At 42.2% G+C, this 19,976-nt stretch overlaps 1 long non-coding RNA gene across 2 annotated transcripts; it reads right to left on the bottom strand.

The window, feature by feature from the left end:
- Nucleotides 1-857: 857 nt before the first annotated feature.
- On the bottom strand, nt 858-3,639 carry LOC131571532 (uncharacterized). 2 transcript variants are annotated; one of them, XR_009275954.1, is made up of 5 exons: nt 3,400-3,639; nt 2,567-2,631; nt 1,885-1,948; nt 1,118-1,193; nt 858-1,000 (listed from the first exon to the last, which is right to left on the bottom strand). It is a non-coding gene; the product is annotated as an uncharacterized LOC131571532 (long non-coding RNA). The 2 variants fall into 2 exon arrangements; XR_009275955.1 differs by lacking the exon at nt 3,400-3,639 and having other exon boundaries at nt 2,567-2,767.
- Between the last annotated feature and the right edge of the window lie 16,337 nt (nt 3,640-19,976).

Here is a 19,976-nt window from a genome sequence, read left to right as displayed (position 1 = left end):
TAGCAATTTCCAAGTAACATGGTATTTTTACAACATTCAAAAATGTCATGCTGGACTGTGCTACAGAGTAATCTGCAAATACAAGCTTAGCAAAGTTTGAATTGCCTTGTCCAGAGAAAAAACCTACAAGTGAACACCTACACCTGCCTACAAAGAGCTAACAAGCCCCTGGCAGCTGCCAGCATCAAAGCACAGCGGATGTTTCTAATACAGGGTAAGGGTAACAATATCACCTCCTGTTCTCTCCAGCTTCTTTTCCCTGCAGTCGTATTTTGCTTCTTATGATGTTTTTAGTCTCTGCATCTTCTTGGACAGCACCGAGCCCGACGACAAGGAGACGAGAGTCTTTCCCTGCCGTGCAGAGAGAACCAGGAAAACAGTTAAAGTAAGAACAGGGCAGTTTGAAATTCATACTTGCAACGAGAAGCAGCGCCTAACCAACAGAACAAAGGTAAACAAAGCATGATACCTCCCTGGGGACAGAAGACATATAAACTCTCCAGGATTTACAATTCCAGCGACCAACCCCTTCAGGACAGCAGCCAAGTGTCCCATGGGGTGGTGCTGCACCAAAGAACCATCTGAGAGGTTCCAAAGAGTGAAATGCACAATATTTTGCAAAGACAAAAAATCTTGCAAAATAACAAAAATGCAATAGATGTAAACTACAGGGCAAGAGTACAAGTGTTACCTTTGGGAGCTGGAACCATCCAGGTGAGCACCTGATAACTGCATCCTCACCAGAGTTTGAGCCCTTCAGGACACAGAAGGGTTTTCCCCAGGAATTTCACAGACTGAGTTTGGAGAGAAGCGCGCTCGCCGGATCCTCAGAAACGTCGCCCATTCTCCAGGTGTCTGGAGAGAACTGCAAATGGCTCTCACGCAGTTTAAGCTAGTTCTGTAAGGTCTCGGGGGAATTTCACCAGATGCAACCAAATTGGGCAACTCCCAGTGGGACAGAAGGAACCCAAAGCTTGGGTTCGCAGAGCTGCAGCAAATACTGAGGAAACAAACAAAACAGCATCAAAAATAATAAACCATCCTTCTTTTTTCTCTTGCTTTTGTTTTTTTCTTATTCATATCAGCACAGCAATTAAAGAGAAGGCGAAAAACTCACCATTACTGAACATTTCATCACCTGTAAGCTGAGCATCCTTAGCAGAGAGGACTCCAAAGTTAAAATTCACCCATCCCTGGGAAAGAAAACCAAATATCGTATGATAAACAGTCAAACAGCAGACATAAAAATTTGTTTCCTCTAAGGACTTTCAGGTACGTATGTATCTTTGCATTACACATGAGAACATACACTTTAGACCACCACCTAATACATAATAATTTACCTTTAAATTTTGATAGTATAGCATGAATTTTTAACTTAAACTGGTGATCTATTATTATTCAGTTGGTGCCTAAAGTTATTTCTGCTGTCACGTTCAAAAAAACATCAATTTTTTTTAACTGTAATGAGCAATTGATTTCAAAGTCATCACAAGCCCACCAAAACACAAAGCTCTGTTCACTGGATGGCTCTGTGAGCTAGAAGTAGTTAGGCTTCTACTTCCCTCTTGTTCTTCCAGAACCAATAAATCCTGTCAACAAAACCAGGATCTATAGCCCACTGCTGTGAAAGATTCTACAAGGATGATGGTTGGATTTGTGTTTAGAAGTTTTCATTTGAAATGGCCAGTTCAATGGATAAAGACAGTTCAAGTAGTATTACATTACTATTATTATTATTTATATTATTATTTTTACTATTACTACTACTATTATTATCACCTGCTACTGGAAGAAACAAACCAGTAGTACCTATACTTAATTACTTTTACCTCCAGAAAATAATAAAGAAAAAGAACCAAACCAAAACAAGTCACTTCCTACCTTTTATATCAAGGGATGAAAACTTTCTCTTGGGCTCTTCTCCAATTTATCAAGACTCACAGCACTGAAAGGCAAACAAAACAGTGCTTTATAGAAGGCCAAGTGCACATTGCAAGGCTGAGCCACCAACTGATTGCAGTGACAGCAGTTACAACACGAATTGTTCCCAGAGCCTCTGTTCCATTGAATGTTCTGTGGAACTGCCATTTCTTTCCCAAAATACTAACTTCCAACACTTCCTAAACGTATTTGGTATTTTAAAACAACAGAAGTTAGTGAGACTCTGTGTGGAGGTCAGGTTTAAATTTATTTCCTTCTAAAGCACAGAGCTCTGTTCCATCACCCTTCCCTTCGGCTCTACGCTGCATCATGGTGAGCATTTGAGGAGGGCTCAAGAACCAATTCTATTTCTCTCTTTTTCTAGCTCTCTCTATTCTTAAATCATTCCAGACAAGTCCAATGAAAAATGACAAGTTCAGCATCAAAGTCACACTTTTTCCCTTTGTCTGGTCAACAACAGGCTCTAAATCCACTTCTTGCTGCCTTCAACGATTAGGACTTGCAAAACCATTTTTACATGTTTTACAGCTTTATCATAAAACCCACAGAACGCAAGCTCTCAATTACAAGAAAAGGTACACAGGCAAATATCTAAAGGGATCACTTATTAGTAAATACATACCTTGGTAAAGATCGCACTGAGAACCTTTCTGAGGGACTCTAAGGGACGCATGTTTTCTGAGCACCCTGGAAACAAGAAAAGCTAGGATATATTACAGGACATCCCCACTTTTTCTACATATTCAAATAGGATTTTTAATAAAAACTATTCAGTTACAAAAGAAGGAAGAAAACCAAGCTAATTTTACTCAGCTGTATTTACTGCCGATTTAGAGAAAAATGCCGGGCCGCGTCGGCCGCTGCGTCACAGGCCGCGCCGGCAGCAGGGCCTGCCGGGAGTTGGAGTCTCGGCCCGCCAGCCACTCATGTGCCGCGATAGCCGCTGCGTCACACGCCGCGCCGGCAGCAGGGCCTGCCGGGAGTTGTAGTCTCGGGCTGACAGCCACGGCTCCGTGCCCCGCCACCGGGAGCTGCACTCCCTCCCGGGCATCAAACGGCTCCTTCGCCCCAGGGCGGGGAAGGACCCGAGGCAGCACCGCTCCTCCCGGATGCCCTCTCTTTTCCCCTCCAACTCTTTTTCTTTTTTTTAACTCTGTTTTTCACTCTTTTCCTTTTCCCTTTCCTTTCCTTTCCTCTCCTCTCCTTTTTTCCATTTTTTTCCTTTTTTTTCTTTCCCTTTCCTTTTCTTGTATTTCTAATCTTGGTTTGCCTTTCTAGCTCTAGAATAAAAAAGCAGCAGTAGTAACTTTCAGGCTACCTGGGAGTAAAAAAACCCCAAAACTAAAAAGATTTAAAGAAAACTATTTATTCCCTGGGAGCCTGAAATTTTCTACTGCTGCACATGACACAGAGCTTTTTATTCCTTCGCATATATAGTTGATATTTGATACTCACTTTATACACCGCCCGCTGCCGTCTGCACCGTTGCTCTGCAGGCAGAGCGCTGCGGCGTCGTTCGGTTCTGTTTAATTAAACTCGGCTAAATTAGGCTTGGTTCGGCTTAGGTCTAAAATCGTTTCGGTTCGGCTTTTCGTCTAAATTCGGCTTTTCCGGCTCTTCGGCTGAACTCGGCCCGGTTGGGCTAAAGTCGGTCATATTCGGCTCTTTGTCTAAATGCGGCCAATGTCGGCTACACTCGGCTATCATCGGCTCTTCGTCTCAAGTCGGCTGCGTTCGGCTACACTCGGCTCTTCGTCTCAAGTCGGCTGCGTTCGCCTACACTCGGCTCTTCGGCTCTTCGGAACTATTCGCCCCGGCTCGGCTCCCTCAGGGCGGGAAGGCGGACGTGACAGGACCCCGGCACAGCGAGGCGTTTAACCCACATGCCTGTCACAAACCCGCCGAAATACGCCCGCCCGCGGCGCCGCTGAGACCACAGCATGTGTCGGGTACACTTGAAACGCCACAGAAAATACCACCGGGGCCGCGCCGGGGTCGGTATTCCATGCAGGCAGTCCACTGACACCCACCCCGGTCCTCCGCTTCCCCGCCCTTTTCGCCGCCCTGTTGAGAAGGTCAATTGAAAGTCCGCGACACCCGCGACTCGCCACTCCCAAGGTGGCGGCCTCTCGGCGCAGGGCTGCAGTACCGCGCTCTGCCCACAAGGCGGCAGCACTGCCGCCCGCCCCAGCCGGGGCCGCAGCGCGCCTCGGGGCTGCGGACAGCGAAGGCGGCAAAAAACAACAGGGGCGACCCCCGACAAACACTGCTCTGAAATAAATGCCCCAAAACAACCGGGAAGAGGAAAAAAAAAACTTCTGCCTCTAATCTAATAGGATAAAACAAAACAAAACCCCAACAATTTCTTAAAAAAAAAAAAAAATTAAATCTTTAAAAAAATTTTTTTTCATATTAATATTCACATTTCTATTTAATAATGTATATTGATGTACACTGTCCATTTATACATTTGTTTTTATGAATACATTTCTATTCCATATTGCATATATCCCTAAAACTTAAATTTATTTTTATATTTTTATACATATTTTTACATAGTAAGTATATATTTCTGTTAGGATTTTTACTTCTGTAACACTCACAGTACTCAAAATAAAACCCCTGCCTCTACCCCATACATGGCAAAAAAAAAACCCCTTTCATTTCAACTGTATTTAAATTTAAAAAAAAAAAAAATCAAATTTATATTTAAAATGTTTACTGATGTATGATTGATTTTGCATTCATATTTAGCGATTTATTTATAAATTTATATTCTATGTTACATGTGTTCCTATTACTTATATTTTTATATACTTTTACTCATATCTTTATATATTTATTATATCTTTCTGTGTTAGGATTTTTACATCTGTAACACTTACATTATTTAAAATAAAACCCCTGCCTCTACCCACATTAAAGCCAAAAAGAACCTCAGTCTTCTCAACTGTATTTAAATATTTTTTAAAATTCAATTTTCCAGGTTGATATTCACTTTTACATTTAAAATGTATACTAATGTATACTCTTATTTGTATTCTCCATTACATCTCTTCCTATTATTTATATTTACTTATATTTTGTGTTTATATATATATATATTTCTATATCGATTTAATATCTCAATATTAAGAAATATGTAACAATAATATCTACATTCATATTATTTAAAATGAAAACCCTGCCTCTAAACCAATAATAAAAAAGACCCCAACCCTTTCTTTTAAAAAATATTTAAATAGGTTTTATCCTTATGTCTGATTTTTATATTCGTATTTCTATTTATAATAATGTATATTAATGTCTATTGCTTACTTATACATTTATCTTTACCAATGTCAAGTTATAAATAAATTTACATTCTATACTACATCTGATGCGAGTAGTTATTTATATATTTTTATACATTGATTAAATATTTCTGCGTCAAGATTTTTACTTCTCTAACACTTATAATATTCAAAATCAAACCCCTGCCTCCACTTCAATAAAAGCCAAAACATTCCCTTTCTTTTAAACTATACTTACATATTTTTATATTTATATTCCCGTATAATGTTATTTATATTCTGTACTACAACTCTTCATATTACTTACATATATTTATATATACATTTATATTCATGCTTTAGCAATTTCTCTTTATATATTTATTATATATTTCTATCTTAAGATCCACATTTCTATATTACTTATATTATTTAAAATAAAACTCCTGCCTCTAACCAAATAAAAACCAATGACACCCCTTTATTTGAACCAGGTTTAAAATTTAGGAAGTAAATTTATTTTTCAAAATTAGAATGATATTTATATGGATATTTTTATTTATTTTATTCATAGATATTATATATATTAGAGAGAATACCTTCTAATAGAATCATAGATATATATTTTCAGTATTATATATATTTTTTTACTTCTATTTATTTAAATTAAATATGTATAGATATTTGTATTTCTATATATATTTGTATATCTGAATTTATATTTTATTTCTATCATTTATTTAAAAACCCCAGCCTATAACCTAATAAAACCCCCAATTTACTTTTATTCTATTTAAATATTTTTATTTTTACAATCTATATTTATATATCTTTGTATATATATATATATATAAAAAATAGACTATCATTTACCGATATGATAATATGTTCCAATTATATACCATGTATTATAGTGTTATGTATGTATCTGTTATCTATATTTATGTTTACCACTCTAATTTTAGATTTATTTTTAAATTCATATTTATTGCTATTTTCATCTCTATATTAAACCATACAAGTTCACTAACCCGACACACCGGAGCCACAACGATACCGTACCTTTGTCAGCGCCGGCACGCAGCACACGCCCGTCCCGTCGCAGCACATCAGAACAAAACCTATTTCTATCACTAACGGAACACACATCCCACAACGTCACTGAACCCCAATAAAAACTCAAATAAACCTAACTGTAAATCAACTTTAAATCCCACTATAAAGTAGCCCAAAACCTCTGCACATGCTCATCATAAACTTCCTCCTAAACCAGTATCTCAAAAACCCCAAAAAAACTCAAATACACCTTGAAAATGACACAACTGCTAATAAAAACAAACACCCATTAAAAATTAAATCAAACCAACTCACGAGACTCAAAACTGTACAACTGACCCTGAACATTACTAAAAAAAGTCCCCAAAGCTCTACCTTTATGCTCATGCACAAATAACCTGTAATCTATAAAAGTTATTTTAAAATTAAAAGAAAACTAATTCAAAGCATAAAAATAAAAAATCTAAACTATTAAAATACTAAAAAATATCACTACCCACATTAAAAAACGTATTGCCTATAAAAACCCACCATATAAATGCCCCTGTCCCCAAAAGTAAAACTAAAAAAAACTGTTGAACCACAAAGAAATCGGAACTTAGGAACACCAAAACCAGAGCGTTCAAGAAGTCACACCGCATCCCTTATCATACACCAACTACAAACAACAGAAAACAATACAATGAATTCTTAAAAACCACCTTAAGACCACTACATTGAAAAACATTTCAAAAATTAAAAACTGCATCTAACAAAAGCCATCTAATAAATTCACACCCAAAACTCCAGCAGCCCAGCTGGCCCTACCAAAGCTCTATGTTTATACATACAACAGACAAAACCAAAATCCCAGTAATACCCATCAGAAATCTATGAAAGAATCCTATTGAAATTAATCCTGCCTCAAATACAAACCAACCCATCCAGAAAGACAGCTTCACTCAAAAAACAATTTACACAGAGTTAATAATACCAAGAAATAAAACAACACACCATATACCACCAATGAATATCATAGTGAAGGAAAAAAAACATATTTTTTGCTCTTTTTTAAAAACTAACTTCTTAGTGACACAGAGCCCTTTCTATTGCCTTCAGCCCCTGCAGCTGCTCTCATGGTTTCAGGGCACAGCTTGATCCATTCCTCGATAAAAACCTTACAGCATTACTTTCAAAACTTTCGGATGTGTCTTCAGTTTCTTATATTCCTGTATGTAGTACAGTAGATCAAGAGGGCATATTTCAAAATGAATTTATAAATATATTCCAGTGAATCTCTACCAAAAATCAGAGGCCCTGAAGCTCGAGAAGCTGTGCTGCAGGAGCTGGTGTGCCCTTGGTTGTACCTGCTCAGGTGCCGCCCTGTCAGAGCAGTGGGGATGGACAGGCGCCAAGAGCTGGAGCTAAACCCCAGGGAACCATTTGGAGCAGCTGGGGGGGACCGAGGCTGAGCTGCTCAGGCTCATAGGAACTGAAGCCTTCACCAGGGAAGGTGTTTGAGCATCACAATCCCCTGCTTTTCCTATGACTGCAGCTGTTCTTTGTCATTCCTGCTGTTCAGAGGGAGTAAAAATTGCCTCGGGTATTTGCTGCTGGGACTAGTGAGATCCTTTTCCTGAGAGGAGTCCTTGAAACAGAACTGTGAGAAATGAGGATGCTGCAGCTGGAGCAATGGGAATGGGGAGTCCATGGTGAATGTTGTCTGGTGAGTCTCCCAGTGTCCCTGATATAGTGCTGTGCTGTCACCAAGCCACTTCATTCCGATTTAAACACTCACTGCACTGAAAGTGTACATTGGAGCAAAAAATGCCAGTGGGAAGCTTCAAGTTCCCAAGGGATTACTTTAGGGACATGCAGCTTCTGACCTAGTGAGATCATTCTGATTCCCACAGAAACTTGCTGAGCTGTGGTTCTGCGGCAGGAGCATCAGGAAAGTGGCATCCTCTGTGCCATCTCAGTAGTTCTTTTCCTTGGAGCTCTCAGGGCCGGGACGAAATGGTGTTCATGCCCCTCTGGGAAAGCACGGAGCAGGATCAGTGCTGTGTCTTTTTCCTGCTCTCTGCACTCTCTCAAGTGTGACCTGGAGTACTCCGGCTCATGACAATACAATCCGCGTGTAACAGCTTCCCTTGCCACCCTGTGCAGCTGGGACAGGAGTCCCAGAGCCTGGGAATGCCCTTGGACAGCGGTGGTCCAGCTGCTGCCCCAGCCCCGTCCCCAGGTGCCACCTCAGGAACCACGCGGTGAGTGACACGCAGGGGGATGAGGCTGCAGGCTCTGACAGCACCACTGCTCACTCCCAGAATGGCTCCCTGGCCCGCTCTCTTCTCCCTGGCCTTCTCGGGCAGCGTCACTGCTCCGGAGAACACAAAGTGCAGGGGGTGCAGCTTAAGTGCAGACGTGGGACCATTTTGCTGCAGTTCAGGGAACCCGTGCCCAAAGTACCTTGAACTCCTGTGTGTTCAGCTTTTCCATTAGGTTTTTATGCACCTGGAAACGGATTTTGGGATCCACCAGTAAATTTAGGGAATTGTCCCAGCCAGAGACCTTTTTGCTGGTCTAAAAATAGCTTTTAAACCACAGACCCCAGGCTTGCAGTATTTTCCTATGTTGTAACCATACTGTTGTTATATTATTTCTGAAGTCCATACCTTCTGGGTTGCTTTCTCACATGCAGCTCTTCTCTGCCGTGCTGCTCCTTGTGGCTTCATCAGGGCTGCTCCAGGGCTCTCAACCCACTCCCTTTTATCCTACTAACCTTCACGAGCCACAGCTGCTGCCCAACTAAGGCCTTTGCAGCTGTAGCTCGTTTAGAATAACTAGAACTGGGGCAAGGCCACTTATCCAATACATATGCTTTAACAAGGGCTCCTACTATGTTCCTACAGCAGAATGAGATATGGTGGATTATCTTGTTCAGTGACGCAGCTGTCCAGGAGGGCCAGGTCAGCTGGGAGAGCCCTTGCTGTTGTTTTTTGAGTCTCAGTGAAGGAAATTCACCTGGCTTTCCCACGTGGCATTGACTGAGGCTGTGAAGTGCAATCCAGAGCTGGTGCTTGGGGCTGAGGTGTTTGGTGCGCAGACAACATTCCAGCCTGTCTGCTCGGGGGTTGAATGTGCATTTCCTCAGCCACTTGGACTGCGAAAAGGCCAAGAGGGTGGTGGGAAGCGTTTTCTCCCAGGCCCTGAAAGCCTCAAGGCAGGGATGATTTTTTGAATGTTTGTTGTGTTTCCTTTCCCAGCCCAGGGCTAAGGTGGTGTTCCCTGAACTGGGATGTGGAATGAGGAGGTCTCTGTTGGGAGGGTAGGAGAAAGTGATACACCTAACTGGCAGAGAAATCTGATATTGGCAATATTGTTCGTGGGTATTTAATCTGCCAGCATGGCTCAGGCACCGGTAGTTCAGGACGGAGAGGAGACGGGGCTGACAGAGCCTGGCACTGGAGGCCTGGTCGTGGCTGGAGATGAGCGGCTGCCGCCCCCTCCAGGCTGTTCTGCCTGTGGATTTGGGTCCTGTCTGGCCACAGAAGCTGGAGACCGGGCACGTTTGGGGGCTGTGCCGCCCCAGCCTCTTCAGTTTTGTCCCTGGTTGTCCCCTTCTAGTGGAAAAGCATCCCTGCTCGGCTGATTGTTGCCTGCAAACAACCGGAGGTTCCTCGGCATTGGTGCGCCCCACTGGCACCGTCACCTGCCCTTGGCACAGCCGCGGAGCCGCCCGCAGGAGGAGGCGGCCGCTCTTTGCCGGGAGGCGAGAGCCGCGGGGCCGGGGCTGCGGGCAGCGCAGGGCAGAGCAGGGCAGGGCTCCCCCCAGGGAGAATTCCAGCTCCCCGCAGCGCTCGGTGCGGGCTGCACGGGCTGCGGGCTCAGCCAGGTGGGAGGTGCGGTTGTGTTCCTGTCGCCGGGTACTCCATTGCCATCGGCTGGGACGAACTGCCTAGAGAATGACATTTCTGACAGCCCGCTCCTACCCGTGTCTGCTGGAAAAGGGCGGGGGTGAAGAGGCAAACGCCGGAGTTCCTTTGGGATGATGGAGTTGTGGTGTTTGGCTGTGCCGAGAGGGGCAGGAATTCAGAGAGATGATTGATGCTAGCCAGAACATTGGTGCAAGATCCTCAGGAAGATGGGAGTGGGATATCCATGGATAATCCAGCCATGAGAGGGCAGTGAGACACAGCTTATGGTGAAAGCCATGCATTGAGAAATTACTTCAAAACTCCCCTGATCTTGCTCCACCATGGAACAAATAAATACAAAGGTTTGCTCCTGCTCTTGCTGGGTGGAGAAATTAATTTTTTTTTTAAATTAATTTAAAAAATTAAAAAAACCCAAGATGCTTTTACAGTACAGGTGGGAAAGATTCTAAATACAAACAGCACAGCTCTGTGTGTGCCTTGTGATTGCAGTCATAATAGATGTATAATATCTATCTACCTATTACACATATCCCATGTAATATGCACTGAACATATCAGATATTTTAATAAATATGTAATACAATATAAAGTTATAGATGTTATCAATAAAATATTATAAATTCGAGTTATCCTATTACAGTTGATGCTTGCACTGAATATATAATATTTCCCTGCCAATTACTGAAGGGAAACATCTGGAGTCGGGTAACTACTGCAACAGGTACCCAGAGAGGCTGAGGGGTCTCCATCCTTGGAGATATTCCAAACTGAAAGGCCCTGGGAGCACAGGGCCCTGCAGAGCTCCTGGCCCAAGTATGTGATTGATCTTCGAGGACTAGGAGCACTGCACCCACCCAATAAAGTCTAAGTAATTAGTCCTAAATTCCGTGTGCCAAGCAGGTTGCAGAAGTCTTCTGCCATCTGTGTTTCTCTGATGCATCTCAGGTAGTTTCTGACGTGAGCTGTGATTGAAAGGAGGAAGGATGGAGACATTAAAAGATCAAAGATTTGGTGTTAAATCGTCCCTGCTCAGTCCATGCCTGTGCATTCCCCATTAATCATAAATACACTTTGTGCCCCTCTACTCTGTAAACAAATTATCAGGGTGGTTGAATGTAGCTAAGGTGACAATATTTAGAGTTTCCCAGGTCTTATCCTCCAAGCCATACCCAGGTAGGTGTCCAGACTTTGCAGGGCTGAGCACAGGATGAGCACCCGTGTGAGCTGGACTAACCAAGCAATGAGGTCAGGGTAGGATAATGGGGCAAACTGAGCTCTGCTACAAGGAAATGTCATGTTGATAAATGCAACTGCAACGTTTTTTATAAACAAAATTAAACTTCATTTGCTTCACAGTAGCTAATGTGCCGTTAATTCAAACCCCACAGAAGAACTCACTGGACACAGTTAATAGTCAGCAGAGCAGATAGGCCAGGCTTTGAAAGCATTTAATATTCACTGAAGTGCTGCTTGTATCCAATTATAACTCACTACTTGCCATCTTAATAATTTAAATCTGTCCACTCTTTAGAGAGGAAAAAAATGCACTAATCAAAGACATGAATGCACCTTTTGCTTTTGACAGCACCAAATTAAAACTAAATGGTAGATCTTGAATGAATTACTTTGAAAGAATAAAGGCATTAATGAGGTAATTTCATTATAGAGGCTCATCCAAGCCTATGTGAAAACAAGGGAAGTAAATGGAGAGGAAAGCTGCCGAGGAAATTAGGGTTCCTTCCACACTAATTAATGTTTGGGGGCATTTAGTACAGGCACCAAATTAACTGCTCCAAAGAACGCCATTGACAAAAAAAAAAAAGACATTGTTGCCCTGCCATGTAATTAGAAGACAGTACAAGCAGAACACTTAATGAGTATAAAGCCAGCCTTTAACTTATTCTGCCCAGCTTCTGAAAACATGCCTTTGTAGAGGCCTAAGTTTAAGGAAGCACTGGGCGTACAATATAGGATTGTTTAGGTCCTTCTGGTCGCTGAGCTGTAAACAGGTAGCCCTGAATGACAGACTCTGAGACTCCTGGGAGGCCTGGCTTCCCAGAAAAAAAAAAAAAAAAAAAAAAAGAAAAATTAAAAAAAAAGGAAAGAAAAAAAAAAAGAAAAAAAGAAAAAAAAAAAAGTCTTAAATGCATCCAGAAAGAAGCAGGAAGCAGGAAAAGGTGAATAGGCCCAGCCCGGCACAACCAGTACAGTGAATGCTCACCGCTGTCTTAAGTGATTACATGATGTTGTGCCACCCCCTCTCACTGAGTTATCTTTACACTGCTTTTGTCTCCTCTAATTGAAGCTGATGAGGTGCTAATTGGTTGCTTTTTAAAAAAAGCACTACTTAACCACTGGCAAACAGAGTGAGACAGCGTGAGTGGAGTTAATGAGGGCTTAGCAAAAAAACCAAAAAAAACCAAAAAAACCCAAAAAACCCCCCCCCAAACAAACAAAAAAAAACAAAAACAAAAAAGAGCACCACACCAAAAAAAAAAAACACCAAAAAAAACCCCACAACCAAAACCATTCCACCAAAACCAACCATCCTCAAAACCCAAACAAACTCCTGTGGTTCAAAACTAAACTGAGAAGGGAAACAACTGCATGAAGGAAATAGCTATGAAGGTTTGAGTTTTGGGAGAGAAAGGGACAATTCCAGCACTAAATGAATGCCCACACTTTGGCCAGCATTCTTGGCATTCTTTGTTTTTTCTCTTTTTTTCTTTTTTTTTTTTTAATTGAAAGTTCTGCCATCAGAGTATTAAACCTGTTGTCACTACAGCTGGAGCCAGATCTTCTGCCTTTGCCATATGCAAATGCATAAAATCCTAACCCTAAAAAAGGGTTAGCATGACATTAAACACTCTGTATTTTCCATGTATTCTCTAGGTGGGTTGATACCAGCTCCTGGTTTTCAAGAGCAGCTCTGTAGTTCCCAGCTACTGAGAGTATTCTGAGTGCCAGAGGAGAGTACAAAAATGCCTTGCTGTATTGTTGGTGTTGCCTGACAAGGCTCAGAAATAATTCTGTGAGCTTTTTGAAGGTGACACTGCAAATCTCTGTGTTAAACACAGTCCTCTGCTGTTTCTGAATTTCTTTATATCCAATCTAGGCACACACGTGGGCACAGGATGCTCTTTCAGGCTGTTTGTCCAAGTAAGCAACAGTTTTAGGCCTCCAGGAAGAGGCTGCCCTATGATGACAGGTCTGGAATCTCTGGCACAGGCTCAGGACAAACAGTCAACTCTCAAAATTCTTCAAAATCCAGCAGCTAAGCTGTTTCCTATTGGATGAAAAGAGAAAAGTGGAGCTGAGACTCCTCCAGTCAGCTCAAGAAGACAATGAACTTTTCAGTTGTGACAGTTTTGATTATCTATTTATGTAGATGAGTAATAAAGTGTCAGGGCTCCTCCTTTCCTCACTTTTTTTTTTTTTTTAATTTTTTTTACCTGTGTATAGAAAACTCAATCAGTATACAAACAGCGAGTTCTTTGGGTTTGTGTTTATGCTTGATAACTTGTAGCTCTATTCACATTCTAAACTGGACTCTTTCCACTTTAATGTGTGGTCACTTATTTTCTTTTGGCTGTCAGGAAAATGAGGGATCTCTTGCTGGCTGTTGGAAAGACATTTCCTAGAGAACAAAGTTACAACCAGTTCCTCCAAACAGGTGCCCATAGCCATCCAGCCATAGCTATAAAACAGCCAAGAAAGATGCAAAGCTGGTAAACCCTGCATTTTCCTTCAGACACAGAGAGCAATTCAATGGCTGCGAAGCTCCTGGAGTGCCACGAGCCAAATCACCTCTGTAATCAACATTGCCTTTGCTAGAGTGGAGCATCTTTCATTTTTTTCTGCTGGGACCTGGTTGCATTTTCAGGCCATGTCATCTGTGGCCCCTACCATCAGGGGCCAATAATCCTCATCTTTGACCTCAGAGGGAATTTGGCAGCCATCCCTGCAGGAGAGGCGGCAGATGGCAGTGTATCCAGCAATCACTGACATCAGTAAAGCTGGAGAAAGCAAGCAAGCAGCAGAGGAGAGGCTGGAAAGTCCTCTCGTAGTCTGAAAATGGCTTTTCCTCGGTTTGGGTCACTCTAGAAATGTTAGTTTGGTAAAAATTCACATGGGGTAATGTTTAATAGGTTTACAAATTTCATTTGCAGGCACAAAACACAAGGGGTGACAGCAAAGAATTTGGTGCGGGTGTCTCAATGGTCTCTTCTCCCTTGGGTTCCACGGGTTTCTTCGTGGTGTTTCCAAGAGCTCTTCTCAGTAAAACTCAGCTGAAGGGGACTTCCCCATGCTTATTCCTTTGGTTACCAAACCCACTGAGAACTCCTTCCTGCTCACATACAGAAATAGAGACAAGTGGCAGTGATGTGCTTGCACTGCAAATGGAATTATCTGGATGGTTCTCTGTTCATCAAGAGATGCATTGGGGATCATGCCCTATATTGCCCTCCCCACTGAGACTGGGACATGCTTTAGAGAAACAGCAAGGACATGGAAACTTGGGCAGAGCTGAGGGAAGACCTAGAGTCAGCACAGAGAGAAATGTGCCAGAGAAAGAAATCAGCAAAGGTAGGGAGGGGAGATAAAACAAGGGAGATAACAAAAGTGTAGCAGAGGCGAGCCTGGGGGAGACGTCTGACAAGTGACAGGGACTTGTCACACAACCAGAAGAGAGGCAGCAGTGAGAAATTGGGTGGTTCAAGCTGTGCTGAGAATCACATGGGCAGCTCATCCAGAGCCTGCAGTCCAGAAGGCAAAGTTCAAAGGCAGGGATGCTCACACGGTTTTTATGGCTCACTTCTGGGTCATTCTAATAAAGACATTCTAAATTTGACAACTCCTAATGTTCAAAGAGGTTTAGATGGTTTTAAATCTGTTCAGCTCATCCCTGTTTGAGATAAACATGAATGGCCCAATTGTTCATTTTAATAAGATTCAAATAAAAAAGAGCCACCCAGCAGCACAGCACCACATGTTAGAAGGGGATCTCTCACTGAAGAGGAAAGTGAAGATGGTGCAGCTTGATTTCATCTCAGATGGCCTGACTCTGGTCGCTATCAAGCCAGTAATTGCCACCTTGAAACTTCTACAGGCCAAAGTTGGATTAAGGCATTTGATTTTGCCAAGCATGTTAAGCTCTTTGCAGTTCCTTTAGTGGATTTAGCACCCAATTGATGCATACTTTTGAAACTAGCCTTTTTTATGAAGTGGGCTGTGGAAGGCATGATGCCCTTTAATTGATGTCCAGCTATTATTTGTAAGATTTAGCCTTGATCCACGAATAATTATCAAATTGTGTCTCAAAAAAATATCAACCAAACAACATGTGATGGCATCCTCATAAGTCCTGTGTAGAAAGGCTACAGCCTTGTTGGCCCTCTCGCCAGGTATTTGGCAGTTGGAAGAAAAGCAAAATATCCCCTAATATTTTGCATAAATTCTCCTTGCCGCTGTTCAAACTTTTAACTTATTTAAGGCTATTACTTTTTTAGTTTTTTTGTTTTTTTTTCTCTTCTGTCTACCTGTGAGCAAAGAAGGTAAATTCCCTTCTGGATGTTTGTTCGTTAGCTTGGTTTGGGGTTTTTTGGTTGGTTTGCTTTTTTGTGTGTTGGTTTGTTTTTTACCATTGTGAGCGGCTCAGGTTTTGCCAGCTCACCTTCAGCACAGTTACCCTTAACTGAAAGTCCTACAGTTCCTGTTTGAAAGAGCAGAGTGTTTCAATTCCACTGTGCAAACAGGTGGCCTAATGTAAAATCATCTGCTTTTATTCCAAGGCTACACAGAAGAAAAAGAGAGATCAGCTGGCCTCTAAAGTTGCCGTGATTTATGCATCCACATATTTCGAAAAAAGCGTGGCACAAAATTAGAGGTGCCTGTGTTCCTGCCTCAAGAACACCCCAGCCTTACAGAATATCCTGATTGTCCCAAAAAGCAGAAAATGCCTGCTTGTTTTAAAGAAAGCTCTGAAAAATGCCCGTGCAATTCTTTCTCTCACAGAGCCAAGGTCCAAGTGAACTGAAAAGGTACTTAATGGCTCATCTCCAATTTCTGTACTCTCTAATATTCTTCAAGCACAGCCATCTCATTCCCAGCTGTTCCTTAGGCATACAGAACAAAACAATGCAAGAATCATTTTTGAAAACATTACCGTGTTTTACTAAATCCATCTATTTTGCTAGAGATGAGCTGTTTGGCCACTTTATCCATGCGCATGGTATTTGTGTGTGAGATTTGCCCTGTCAAATGCCCCGAGGGATTAATTCCCAGAGTCTCAAGTCCCAGGAGCGGATTGCGTCCGGAGCTCTAGGAAGAGCTGTCTCGCTTTGCAGCGCGCTGAATCCCGCAGGGCGATGCCACAGGCTGCGGGCAGCACCAGCCTGGGGAGGCACAGAGCGCAGCACGGGCTGAGTGGGTCAGCAGCGGCAGCTGACGCACACCGCGACACCTTCGCACTGGGAAGCCACCAAATCCATCCGTGCTGACCGCAGTATTTCGGGCTTGTCAAGCGTCATCGCTTTGGACTTCTCCTGACCTCGCTTAGCAGAACGGTGGCACCGCCTGTAAGCTTTTTCTGCAGTATTTGCCCGATAAGTAGCCCTGTAGGCATTTGTTTTCTCTCATCAAATCATTAAATGGTAATGCGGTTGTTAGTTCGCCGTGCCCGGTTCGAATACATTTTGCAGCCAGAAACCATTCCCAGTTCATTAAGTGCCTGACCTCAGCATTAACACCCCCTCTGCTCGGGTTGCCTTGGAAACAAAGCTTCCTGTGCGTAATCCAAGCTTATCTAGCTCTTTATCCTACATGTGACCCTTAATTACTTGCTAAATTAGAATGGTTTTCTGAAAATCACAAGAGGAGGTTAATATGTTCTTCCAGAGCTGGTCAAGCTAAGATGACACCAAATTCACAGGGAATTCAAATTCCATGATCCCTGAAGGCGTCTCTTTCAGAAGGAAGATGAACTTTCCCAATGGGAGACAGTGTGCCATGATAATGCTCCTGTCACTCACTTTCCTTGCCCTGCTTGTCCAGACCCAGCTTAATCCAGTGTGAGCAACGGAGTAAGTAAATATCAGGTTGATTAATTACGGTGCAAGATTCAGTAACCACTTGTCTTCTGTAATTAACATTGTAATTGAAATTAAATAATACACTTTCACACACAGATTGCTGGTCTAGGAGGAGGAGCAAGGGAGAATCCGCAAGGCTGTGACAGGGAGATGAAGCACAGAAAAACAGGGCTCAATATATTGCCTTTTTTTAATTGTGATACATCTTAAGAAATTCTTCTGTCAAAAAAAGGAGATTTTTTTAAAAGGCTGGATTGATGATCTTAGAGGTCTTTTCCAATCTTAATAATTTTATTATTCTAAAAAGAAAAATTGTTACTTCCAGATGTCTTGGAGTTGCGATTAAATCGGGCTGGTTGTTGAAGAGGGGCTTTAAATTGCTGAAAGCCCACTTTCCCTTCACTGATTTGATAAACAGAAATAACGAGACAAGGTAATGCTCTCTAAGATGCCCAGGGCTTTCCCTATCCATTGTTACCCGGGGCAACTCAAGGACAGTGAGTCTTTGGCTTCAATGAGTGGCTTTATAAAGCTGAGTTAAGGCTCAAATGCTAAGGCATGGTCTCAGGTAAAACCAAAAGTAAAATCCTCTGTGACTTCCACACAGCATTTAATTAACTGCACATATATTAAAGCACAGCCAGTGCAAAAAACCCAGTCTGTTTCAGCATTCCCATCTATTGTGACACAGAAAATAACTCTGCCTGTGTGCAAAGGCTTGCCTTCAGGGATATTTATAAAAATCACGGACTAGTCACCGAGATCGGAGGAGACCAGACAGGTCTTGCATTCCTGCTCAAAATCCTCAAGTTAACACAAGATATCTCAAAAGTTTATTAGCATAAGCAGTGATTCTCCCCACACTTTTTAGGAGTTCACTCACTGGAGCCTCATTTGTTTTCCTTTTTTCTCCTCTGCCCTTTCCAGTGTGGGCTTGTTAAGGTGTCCAAATGCTCAGAGCTCTGGAGGCTGAAAGAGAGATTTGTAGCTACTGCATGTTCACAGGGGTTTTGACTTCCTGACAAGATTTATGGGAAATGTCACGGCATTTTTATAAGAATAATGATAGACAAATTATACTAAGTACTTCCAGGCAGAATTTGAGATAATGAAGGTATTTCATTTGTTATGATTGTACAAAATTATGATTATACAGATTATCAAACTGCCAGTGCAGGCAGTTCCTGTCAATCCAATCCAGTGGCCTATTTTCTGTTCTCTTTGCTGAACCTTCATTTCCCTGTTACTGGGTTTGAATTCAAACGTAATTTTCAGGACAGAATTCAAAAAGTTCTTACAAATAGGAAACATTTTTGTTTCCTCTAGGGAGCTCATGTAGCAAAACAATTTGAAGAGACTTACCTTGAAGAGTCTAAACTGCTAATATCTATAATTTTGGGAGTCTCTGGATGTTTTCCTGCATGTCACAGCAGATTGGAGGGCAGCTTTCCGTGCCTGGGAAGAAGACTTTTGAAGGAGTTTCCATTTTCAAAGGAGGTTTTACAAATCCTCCATGCACAATTGCTAAGACAGTGTCTATGCCAATGCCTCTAAATGGCAAAATTTCAGCCTGCTCTCATACGTGTGGGTGAGTGGGTAAGAAGGAATTGTTTCAAGGCTTGAGTTTTTGGCTTTCTAGTCTCCTTCAGCGTGGTTCTGGTATTTCATAGGCATTAATTCTGAGGTTACTGGCAAATGGAGGAAGCAGACAGGAGAGGGCCTCATGCTGCCCTGCTTGGACCTCTGAGGCACACACCATTTTATCCCCTGAAGTAATTCCAGAATTTTACTGGAAAAAATTACTTTCTAGATCTTTAAAGGACAGAAAAACTGCTGAGTTTTCTGTGTCTAGAAAGCTGCCAAGAAGAGACTCCCAATTCCCATGACATCTCCCACACATATGCTCTAAAAAATGCAAAATAGATTCATAAATCAGGGATGGTTTAGAATATTGTTGGATGGAAGACACTATACAAAACAAAACATCAAGCACTTCTTTCTCTATAGAAACAAGTGTTAACTGCTCAAGAATCCTCAATATATTTATATGCAGACATTCTAAAATTTATCTCAGAAACATTTTGCTTGCCAAGTTTCATCTGGTCATATATTTGCTTACTCCTTTGTGTAGCTGAAAAAGAAGTGAGAATGTAAGGTTTTACTTTCACCCACGCTGAAGGAAATGTGTGCCATTTTAGAAAAATAACTTAATCTCTCCCAAATGCCTCCTCTTTTTTAGCAGGCTCTGAACCTACGTAGTGAGTCTTAGATTGCTCATATTTGCAGATTAAGAGGAAAAGAAGGGATGTCAGAATCAAATGGGTGTGAAAAATGTAGAACAAAACCCAAGGGTGTAAAGAAACTGAAAAAGAAAAACACTCCTGATAAGTATTTTCTTCTCCAATAAGGCAGCGAGACAGGCTGAATATGAGGAGAATGGAAAAGAAAGCTCTTAACTGTTGGTTCAGTGCTTGGTTTAACTCTCGGTTTGACAAGCCCTGCCCCGCTGTGTGACGCTACGCGCTGACACCGGCCGTGTTTCCCATCCTGGCAGTGTCGGGGCTGTCCCCATCTGTCACCGCTGTCACCGCTCACGGCTGGCGCGGGCCTGCCACCTGAGCTTTGGCTTGCTCACCTTGCGGAAGGCTGTCTCGCATGTTGGAGAAACAGCGTGCATTTTCCTGCGGGACTTCCGACTG

Source organism: Ammospiza caudacuta, chromosome Z (assembly GCF_027887145.1).
Source record: "Ammospiza caudacuta isolate bAmmCau1 chromosome Z, bAmmCau1.pri, whole genome shotgun sequence".
NCBI lineage: Eukaryota > Metazoa > Chordata > Aves > Passeriformes > Passerellidae > Ammospiza > Ammospiza caudacuta.
Note: the sequence above shows the minus strand (reverse complement) of the source record. Positions and strands in the feature narration are given on the sequence as shown.